At 40.6% G+C, this 9945-nt stretch overlaps 1 long non-coding RNA gene across 1 annotated transcript; it reads left to right on the top strand.

Moving 5' to 3' along the window:
• Positions 1-1753: 1753 nt before the first annotated feature.
• LOC142496557 (uncharacterized) lies at positions 1754-5041 on the top strand. Its single transcript, XR_012802056.1, has 3 exons — positions 1754-1930; positions 2944-2966; positions 4366-5041. It is a non-coding gene; the product is annotated as an uncharacterized LOC142496557 (long non-coding RNA).
• The last annotated feature ends 4904 nt before the right edge of the window (positions 5042-9945 follow it).

The raw sequence follows: 9945 nt of genomic DNA, 5'->3' as shown, positions 1-9945 counted from the left end.
GGAGGGGACCATAACATCTGGCCAGTAACATTATTTGCTACAGTCCCAAACCATTTTATCTACATACCCATGTAACAAGAGATTTTAAATATAAATGGCTACTTGGTTGTAAGTGTCCTTTACATTGGGAGAAGGAGTGGCTCAGTGAGTAAAGACACACACTGGCACTGATAGTTTGAAGCAGGGGAGTCTGGTTCAATTCCCGGTGTGGGCTCCTTGTGACCTTGGCCAAGTCACTTTATCTCCCTGTGCCTCAGGCGGCAAAAAAACATTTGTACGTTCCACGGGCCAGGGACCTCAGGCTGAAACATGTGTCTGTAAATCGCTGCGTACAACTAGCAGCCCTATACATGAACATGCTCATATTATTATTATTATTATTATTGTTACATAGTTTCGACAGTCATACGTTCCATTACACAATAGAATACACAAATGTGTTAGCAGAGTGGGAATGGTTGTTATATAAAAAACACACCATGTCATAAAATGTTAGTAGTCATTAAAGAACACTCAAGAAAAATTCAAGAGGCACTATTTTGCAACATCATTATGTTAATTAAGTGCTTATGCAATATAGGCATAAGGGTATCACTTTTTTAATTGTTTGTTAATAAGCGCTGCAAGCAATATAAAATTAGTTCCATATGTAGTATAGTAGTCGGTGGCTCCTCCTCACAATCATCTCATATAAAGGTAGACTCTTCTGAAATCATACATTGATCCGATTGTATCTTCCCCGACATCTCTGAAATACAGCAAACACATGATGGTCAAATATGGCACCTTACTATATATGTATCCGTGACAACGCGTTACACAGCTCTATATGATTGTGTACATACACACGTCACTCATTTATATGTTACAACTACAAGTGTACATCAGTATGTAATTTTTATTATCATTTGTAGCAGCCATAACTATGTATATGAAGTGAACGTTGCCTGTATACTGAAAAATGTGCGCGCACATCTTAGTGTGCGCACGCACTTCACGCTTGGCTCCACTAACTGTTAGCGCATGCGCAAAACAAAGCGAACGTTGTGCGTTCAATACATGTAGAAAATACCAGTAAACATCACATCTTTATTTCAAATACAATGAAGATGAAACTAAAATCATTCTAAACGAGTACATCTGTATTCTTTTAAACCAGACGTGTTTGGACAGAAAGGACGGCCGATAACACAATGCGCAAATGCAATACGTGTGACGTCATGTTAAGCCAGCGTGAAACGCACGCTAACACTCCTCCCACTCAATTAACATTCGGCTAACGCCCAGGGTACGCCTACAAACACTGAGCCGCACGCATCACACACTGCAGTTACCGTTACTATAACAAAACATGACAGCCAATAGGCTTTGAGGCGCGCACGTCGCTTGGGGGCGGGACTTACATCCGTAATCCTTTTTAAGGACGCCTTGGCCCATGACAAGGGTCCCACGTCATACGTGGTGGACCCGGTTTTCAATGTTGTAGATGTTGCATGATAACAAAACAGGTATGTGTTAGAGTTATGGAAAAATGTTGCTAATATGTTTAAAGGGATAGGAAAGTACGTATATGTATACCGTCAGCAATGTGTACTACTCTTTCAGGTTCTACTATATTGTATTAGGAAACAATTTGTTTGTGATCGCTACATGTTATGCAGTCTGCAATGTTACGCTGTATCCACGCATTGAAAGTGAAAATGGTGGTTACAAAAAAAAAAAAATTTAAACGCAGAGTCAACGCATAACGATTGTTATATTTACCATTCTTCTAGAATTAACTCTTCGCCTGGCTGCAACTGGTCGCTCCAGAAATGCAAGGCATTTTCATCCACGCTTGACCCAACCGCTGAATCCAGTATGACACATATCTCCTCCAGGAAGCGCTCATAGGAATCGCCACTGCTTTCTTCAAATAATTGGTCGGGAGGTAGGTTCATTTCTTCGGGTTCCCATTCCAATGCATTTTCAGCTGAAAGGCTTGGTACATAATCATAGTACTTTTGTTCTTGTACAATGTGGGTTTCAGGAATGGAGGCTGCAGATATTGCAGCACGTATCGATTCAAACGGATCAGTAGTAGCGGATACATTGCTATTGCCATTAGGAATAAATATGCCTTTCACGACAATATAAGTGCCGTCTTTCAGGAGAAATTGTTTTTCCTGGGCAATCTTCCAGAAACCATAGGTGTGTTGTAGCTTATCCTGGTCACGTTCAAAAAAGTCATTACTTGATAAAGTGAATCTTATTGAGGAATTAAAATTCCGTGCATGCTTACGGTCTTGGTAATAAGGATATTTTGCTCGAATGAAATCATCGATTTGGCGTGTGCTTGCTTTCTGTCCGCGACTGTTCAAGATGGCTTCACAGATCATGTACTTATACCCTAAAAGGGGATTAATATTGGTAACGAATTCATCAGCCATGTCTGAGTAGCACAAAAGCTGTGTGCAGGTCTGTGTTATTTGCTCATCAAAATGAATGTGCTGAATGGCTAACAAACTCCTGTTTTTCCTTGTCAAGGTCATCAAAACTAACTACTTTGACTCCTTATTTCAAACGCCAATTGGCTTTGTAAATCTAATTGGGTTAACAGTTGTGGTTAGTGATATGGGACTGTGGGAGAAACATTTCTCCTTCTTTTATCTCGTTTCTGAAAAACATCCCTAGACTTTGAAATCGTTCACATAGTGTTTTTTTGAAAACTAACAAAGACCACTGTGTGAAAATAGTTCTAAGCCAGGCATATCAGTACAAACACACACCTGCAAAAAGAAATGTTTTTTCCCCGCTTACATTTCTGTGTGTATGTGAAAGTCTGGTTAACTCCCTGTCTGCATGAGTTTAAATACGTGTGTATATATATATATCTAAATATATCTCTCTTATAAAAATATATATATATTTATATATTATATTTTATTTTTTTTAATATTGCAGGAGTACACACAACATTGATGGCAGTAAGTATACCTTGTATGAAACCTATTTAAATGGTGAGAAACATGATTGAATGAAGTAATAAACATTTGTTTAAGCACAATACTGTTAGAGTCTCATACTTAGGATATTTCTCAAACATTATGCCTGTATTATTAAAATAGTGTGCTTTCACAAGGAAGCATGAAGTGTATTAGTTTGTAAAATACATGTATACCAGTTTATATAGTACTATATATATATATATATATATATATATATATATACACACACACACACACACACACACACACACACACACACACACACACACACACACACACACACACACACACACACACACACACACACACACACACACACACACACACACACACACACTCAGTGTGTGTGTGTGTGTATATATATTTTTATACATTCTGAGATGTTATTGAAACAAGAACACACAAATGATTAAAGGACAAAATTAGAATGCCCAAGCAAGGCAAAGGTAAGTAATAATTTACACATAATCCTGCTGTACACGTACAAGAAAGATGTTTGCAGTTACTTAGGTGTTTTTATAAATGCATGTGACTAATATGCATATGCAATTCTTACATCAATTAACACACCCAAATGCAATGTTTTGCTGCAAAGTCAATGGCAGCTTCTCTAAACTTTGCAACTGGTTCCAGGTGGACCATTACTGAACAGACGATTAATACATAAATATTTATAACACTATTCATTAATTGAGTGTTAACATTTCCAAAACTTCACGTGTACAAGAACATACTTGAAAGTTTGGAAACAACACAGTCTTCAGCATACATACAATAGTAATTAGATAATGTGAAGTCAACAAAACAAGGCCAAAGACATATTTTCTGAATTATAACATTTATTTTTTTTGTTCCTTTTGCGAGCGAGTAACAGGCCTGCTTGTTGTCTCTTGAATTTTCCTTTTTCTTTTGCCACCAACTTTAGGCACAGCAGAGCCACTTTGAGTGGCCTCTGGCACTTCACGGGCAGGGCTTGTGGGCAGTGACTCACCTACAGGGCTTTTGGGCAGTGACTGTTCACCTACGGGGCTTGTGGCCAGTGATTCACCTACAGGGCTTTTGGGCAGTGATTCACCTACAGGGCTTTTGGGCAGTGATTCACCTACAGGGCTTTTGGGCAGTGATTCACCTACAGGGCTTTTGGGCAGTGATTCACCTACAGGGCTTTTGGGCAGTGATTCACCTACAGGGCTTTTGGGCAGTGATTCACCTACAGGGCTTTTGGGCAGTGATTCACCTACAGGGCTTTTGGGTAGTGACTGTTCACGGACAGGGCTTGTGCCCACTGACACATGTGAGAAAGTTGGTAGACACTGCACAAGTGATGGTTGGTCTGTTTCATGTGTGTCTTGTTTTGTTTTTGTCGCCTCCTTTGTAGGTGTCTGCTGCTGAATTTGTACAGATGGCAGCGGTAGGATGTCATCAGGAAACTGCACAGCAATGTCTGCTACTTGACCGGTAACATTTGGGCCTGGTGAATGAATATCAGATGAATGTGGTGAAAACTGACCTGCATGAACAGATCCTGCCTGTGAGGTGTTGAATCGTGGTACATTAGTCATTCTCCAGTAATTAGCTTGTGTTTGCTGAACAACTAATGCTTCGAATGAGGTGTTGATTTTTTGCAACTGTTTAGGCACTTCAATGAAGACTCTGTGGAGATGTGCCAATTGTGAAACTGTTTCTTCCTGCAGTGCAATCATCCTTTCCAGCACTGTCATCAGGTCAGAATGGCGACGATTTTCTGCTTCCACAATTTTTCCCTCAGAAGCTACAATTGCATCATATGTGGTATTTGCTGGACGTTTTGGCGGTAAAACAGTTTCAATTGGAACCTCTTCATGGTCACTTGCTTGTATTTGTGTGTCTATGGCGGCGGTGGCGGCATCATCATCATCATCATCATCATCATCAAAATCCTCTTCATCATGTTCTACAAATAAATGTACAAATTATTAAATGTCATGTTAATCTCTGCTGTGTTACTATGTAATTGTACTGTGTCATAAGTAACAACTAACATGTTTCCATACGTTTTATAACCTCACATTAAAAACTACCTTGACTTAAGAATAATGTTTGGACTCAGTATGAAATATGAGTGAATGAAAACTTGCTGTAAACTCACAACTCCTACATGATAGTTAACATCACTAACACAATACAAGTTGCCTTACACTTCATTTTCACTGACACTAAGTATTCCTATTTAAAGAACATGTGCAAAACAAATAATGAACATGACAACATAACATATAGAAGAGCACATATTATATGGCCACCAACTGATACACTCACCTTCTAGGTGTGTTGAGCTGGCTGACCCAGGTGAAGACACTTGTTCAGTCTCAGGTGACACATGTCCTTCAGGGGCAACTATATATAACAATAACATAAGTTTTACATTTACATGTGTAAATATTGAACAAACAGTTATTGTATGTTCTGTATTTATGAGTATCTAACAGCATCATTTCCTTAACCCAAAATGTGTGTGTGAAAGTGAACATAAATAGTTGTAATAACAATGTACATGCCTGTGTACTTAGAAGTTTTGAGTTCCCTAACATACAACATACTATGGTTCTGCAGTAATGCGTGAGGAAAAATACATTAAATTTGTACATAAAAATCATATGTTGTGTAGTGATATCAGTATCATAATGTACATAACTATCATGAGATGACCATTCACAATGGTTATCATGAAGGTGGTCATATTGCAAAAAGTGTTGTTTTTGGTAGAGGATATGTGTGGTACATTAATATAAGATGTGGCACACCTGAATGTGGCTGTGACTAAACAAGACAACACATGCAGTGTGTGATAATGTGTCGTTGATAGTAGTTCAACTATAGATATGAGTGAACTAATGTGTGACGTACGGTTTGATAAGTAATGAGTTGTTGGGGCATTTAGTAGCTAAAGTGAAGCTTTCAAATGAGTGTGATTAACTTCAGTTGTGCTAGTGAGGTTGTAAGAACGGTTTTCCCTTCCCCAAAAAGCCTAATCAGCCACACCTTTAAATTACTTGAAACAGGTGAAAATGGTGTGAACTAAGTTGCCCCTAAAATGAGGCTGTAATTAGTGTGTGTGCTGAACCCCACCCCCTCTGTTGAAGTGTATGCTGTGATGAGATATTAATTGCAGTTGCTTTAACACAATGGTAGATGAGCTAAATAGTCGTGTGCAGTTTTTAAGTTATGAAAACAATGACATAAAATATGATACGTGTGCCTCATTATGCTGTCTGTATATGACTTAAATCAAAAATGGACCTTTTCATTAACAACTATAGATGTGTTAGTGCAAGTGATGTTTGTAGGCCGTTGCATGCAATATATTTGATGCATGCTTAAAATAGGCAGTAATGTCATGTTTGTCGGAGTAAAATAAATAAAATACACAATAATATTCTACATATTTCTGTTCTGTACCTGTAGCTAGTAATAATTTCTGATTAACATGTGTTACACATGTGTACTACCCTGTTGTTCCCCATCTTCGCCCACCATCAATTGCTTCCACTGCAGCAATGCATTTTGGGAATTCACATGTAAATGAGCACGCAATGGCACGTGCTATATTAGTTACTGCTTTTAGTAGGACTACAACATATATGTCTATTTTGAGATATATATGTATACAGAATCAGACATATACATATATAGATGCAGGTATGCTTATATTGTGAAGACAGTATAAAAAGCAGTGTAACTATGCAAAATAACTGTAAGCAACGACACGCCTAGTACAGTAATATTTCTCACCTGGTGGAAATTGTGAGGGGTAAATTCCTATATCACGGTCACCAGGTAAGCCTTCCACGACGACGGGAAGTAATTTTGCCCGAAGCAGCTCCTCCAATGGACTTAATATGAGACGTTGTGGTGTGGGCCCACCTCCAGTGCCAGTAGCATGCACGCGTTGGTGTTGTATTTTCTTTTTCAATTTGGACCTAATATCATCAAATCTCTTGTGACAATTCCGCTTGTCCCTCACATGATTCCCACACGCATTGACACCAATGACTATTGTGTCCCACATTTCTTTTCTGCTTGCTGAACTTGTCCGCCCTTGAAAAACATATCAAATATATGAGGTAAATGAATAATAATATAAGCACCAGTTTCCTACACTGCTAGCTGTTCCAAGAGATAGCAAACATGCTGTTTTATGTGTAATATGTGAAGCACATGAGCATTCACTACTAAACCTATACATGTAAGCAAGGTTGCATTCATATTGTATGCAGTTATGGCAAATTGACCGCCTGTGTTTAGTTGTCCTTGTAAGGCATGCTAAAAAGCTGTGTTTCCAGACTAATTAACATAGAAAGATATTGTGAAGCCATATTTGCATATGAACAAAACTCAGATGACCTAGGATCACATGTATTTGAATAATAAATGTAAATGTACACTTACCTAGTAAATGTCCATATATACTGTCATAGTGCTCCAGAATGCCAGTGACAAGAGCTGTATTTTCCTGGTCATTGAAGCGAGGATTACGTGGCTTCTCCACACGTTTCTTCCGAGCAGGTTTAGGGTCAGAGCTTGGCTGGTGCTGACTGGACTCTCCTTCTTCCAATGGAAGAGCCTCCAAAAGCTGCCCACCAGCAAGCACGCCACCACCATCCACCCCATCAGCAACTGCGCCACCAGCAGCACTCCCAGCACCAGCACTCCCACTCCTAGCACCAGCACTCACACTCCTAGCACCAGCACTCACACTCCTAGCACCAGCACTCACACTCCTAGCACCAGCACTCACACTCCTAGCACCAGCACTCCCAGCACCAGCACTCCCACTCCCAGCAACAGCACTCCCACTCCCAGCAACAGCACTCCCACTCCCAGCAACACCACTCGCAGCACCAGCACTCCCACTCCCTGCAACACCACTCTCACTCTCAGCAACATCACTCCCCTGAACAGTACGTTCACTCCGACGCGTACTCGCACGAGTAGCACTCCCACTCCCACCAGCATCACTCTTCCCACGCTTTGCGGGCATACTTCCAGCACTCACAAAAAACAGACAAGAAATGTACAGGCAATCACACGAAACACTTCCACATATAAAACAAGACAAAGATGTAAACAAAACAACAATGGACAAAGCTCACCCAATACACAACAAGTCTCTCAGTCAATATGCAAATGTTCAAACAGCCAGCTCTGTGCGTCTCTCTCTCTCTCACTCCCAACAACACAGAGAATGAATAGCAGTACACGTTGCCTTTAAATATGGCGCGCAATCCAAAACATGCTTGTTTCGCCTGATTCAGCAAGATTTGTGATTGGGCAACCTAACAGCACCCCGCCACGCACGCCGATACACCTGTGTGTGATCGGCTAATCATCGTGAGAGTGGGCGGATTTGTTTTCGGGTTGATTTTGAATGTATTCGGCACTTACTGCATACGGAGAGGAAAAAACGCCAATAACATGACAAATCGGTAAGATTGCCGATTTCACATAATCGACGCTTACTGCATGAGGCCCTCAGTCTTCTACCTGTGCTGAAGCAGGGACTGATTGAGCCACCTGTGCTGAAGCAGGGACTGATTGAGCCACCTGTGCTAATGCCAGGATATCCTGAAAACCTGACCTGTTTGGGGGGAGGGGGCTTGAAGACTGGAGTTGAGCACCACTGACCTAAGGGTTAGGCTCTTCCCTTGGAATAATCACTTAATAAAATATTGTCTTTATATAGGCATCTACAACACATTTTGGCCCATATTAACTAAGCAGTGCTAAGCCGTAAGCCACCTTACAGCGCCGTGAGACATTTTACGGCCCATTAACTTAAATGAGCAGTAAGGTGTTTTACGGGCGTTGCAGCCTTATGGCTTAATAAATGTGGCCATTTGTCATCCCCCCCCCAAATCCTGATTCTATCATAGTGAAATAAAATAAAAGATGAACCCCAACACGTAACTGGAAAACCAAAAAAACAACTATCTTTTTGTGTGTTTTATTATATTTTAAGACATTTTTCATACTGTCTGCAGTGATTCCTGCTTTTCTTTTGGCTGTGGCCCAAAATATATTTTAGGAATGTGAGCAGATTATACTACTTTCTGCTATCTGTTACAGGCCGCAATGGCTAAGTGGTGTAGGTTGTAAGTCACCGTGTAGCTCAGGGGTGCTCCACCTCAGTCATCACGCCCCCCGAAAAGGTCAGGTTTTCAGGATATCCCTGCTTCAGCACAGGTGGCTCAATCGGTTCCTGCTTCAGCACAGCTGGCTCAATCCAGTTGAGCCAGTTGTGCTGAAGCTGGGATATCCTGAAAACCTGACCTGTTTGGGGGGGGGGGGGGGTTGAGGACTGGAGTTGAGCCCTCCCCCCCCCCTGTTGTAGCTCATTAAATGGTTTATGTTTATTACAGGATTTTCTTTAAAAAAAAAAACACTTTTCTGACATCTATAGGAGTGCTGGGACATGTCTGTATATCGATAGAGGATGAGACACGCACTCAGTCACATAGGTTACAGAGGTGGGGTACTTAGCTGCCGGTGCGCTGGTTCTGGGGAGCTCCTGAAGTCCCAATATGATCCAGTATACAATGAAGAAACAGGCACACAGTCTTAATCATCAAGGAGGTTTAATGTGCCATAAAGACCAACGTTTCGGCAGTATAATACTGCCTTTCTCAAGGTGAAGGCTTGAGAAAGGCAGTATTATACTGCGAAACGTTGGTCTTTATGGCACATTAAACCTCCTTGATGATTAAGACCGTGTGCCTGTTTCTTCATTGTATACATGTCTTTATATCAACATCATTTTAGAATTATTTGTTCCAGGCAGACAATTTGTTTTGCAGTAAATACAAGTGAATACATAAGTATGCTGCTTATAACATAATCAGCATCTCACATGCCAAGTATTGCTCCCATCACATGTTCCACCCTGTGTGTCGGTGAGCTTCATACATATGTATCTCACCTG

The sequence above is a fragment of the Ascaphus truei genome, chromosome 6, assembly GCF_040206685.1.
Source record: "Ascaphus truei isolate aAscTru1 chromosome 6, aAscTru1.hap1, whole genome shotgun sequence".
NCBI classification, from domain to species: Eukaryota; Metazoa; Chordata; class Amphibia; order Anura; family Ascaphidae; genus Ascaphus; species Ascaphus truei.
This window is presented reverse-complemented; position numbering and strand designations above follow the sequence as displayed.